The sequence below is a fragment of the Morus notabilis genome, unplaced genomic scaffold (genome assembly GCF_000414095.1).
Source record: "Morus notabilis unplaced genomic scaffold, ASM41409v2 Scaffold575, whole genome shotgun sequence".
In the NCBI taxonomy this organism is placed as follows: Eukaryota; Viridiplantae; Streptophyta; class Magnoliopsida; order Rosales; family Moraceae; genus Morus; species Morus notabilis.
This window is the reverse complement of record NW_010365739.1, coordinates 151935-153175: the sequence shown is the minus strand read 5'-3', so window position 1 is coordinate 153175 and position 1241 is coordinate 151935. Positions and strand designations below refer to the sequence as shown.

The window sequence follows — 1241 nt, the reverse complement described above, 5'->3', positions numbered from 1 at the left end:
TTTCGGCATATCCAATGAAATACCCACTAATGGTCCTTGGGTCTAGTTTCTTTTCTTGTGGGTTGTAAACTCTCACTTCAGATGGGCATCCCCAAACGCGTATATGTCGCAAACTGGGTTTCCAACCTTTCCATAATTCAAATGGTGTCTTTGGGACAGCCTTGGTCGGAACTCGGTTTAATATATACACTGCCGTTTTAAGAGCTTCAGTCCACAAGGATTCAGGAAGCTTGAAGTTACTACGCATACTTCTCACCATGTCCATTAAAGTTCGGTTTCTTCTTTCTGCTATATTATTCTGGTCCGGAGAACGAGGCATGGTGTATTGGGCAACTATCCCATGCTCTTGAAGAAACTTCACAAATTGTCCAGGTGCTTGTCCATCCTCGGTGTATCTACCATAATACTCTCCGCCTCTATCAGTTCTCACGATCTTAATTTGCTTTCCACTTTGTTTCTCTACTTCGGCCTTAAAAACCTTAAAGGCATTTAATGCTTCGTTCTTATTATGAAGCAAGTAGAGATACATGTATCGCGAGTAATCATCAATGAAAGAGACGAAGTATTTCGGACCATACGTGTCCATGTCTGGACTACAAATATCTGAATGTATGATTTCTAATATGTCCGAGCTCCTCTTGGCACCTTTCTTCTTCTTGTTGGTCTGCTTTCCCTTTATGCAGTCCACACAAGTGTCAAAATCAGTAAAATCTAAAGTACTAAGTACTCCATCATTTACTAATCTCTTAATCCTTTCTACAGAGATATGTCCTAATCTTCGGTGCCACAACATAGAGGAATCTTCATTCATAACACATCGCTTCATACCAGTGTGAACATGCATAGCATCATAAGTAGTATTATTTTGCAAATTAATAGAGAAAAGACCATCAGACAATGTACCAGTTCCAATAAGATCAGATTTATAAAATAAACTTAAAGATGTTTCTGAAAAATTAAAGGAATAACCCAAAGGTACAAGTCTGGAAACTGAAATTAAATTCCTAGAAAAACTTGGAACATAAAATGTCTTTTCTAAATTCAAAATAAAACCACTACTTAAAACTAAACAGCATGTTCCGACAGCTTCCACATGTGAGCGCATTTTGTTGCCCCAATAAATGCCCTTCTCACTTTCCACTGGTTTCCTTAGGTTTCGCATACCCTGCAAGGTATTCGAAACATGGATTGTAGAACTAGAATCAATCCACCATGTGTTATGACTAACGTCAACCATATTA

General features: G+C 38.4%; 1 pseudogene; it reads right to left on the bottom strand.

The window, feature by feature from the left end:
• LOC112093648 overlaps nucleotides 1–1241 on the bottom strand; it is a 16004-nt pseudogene that overhangs the window by 6994 nt on the left and 7769 nt on the right.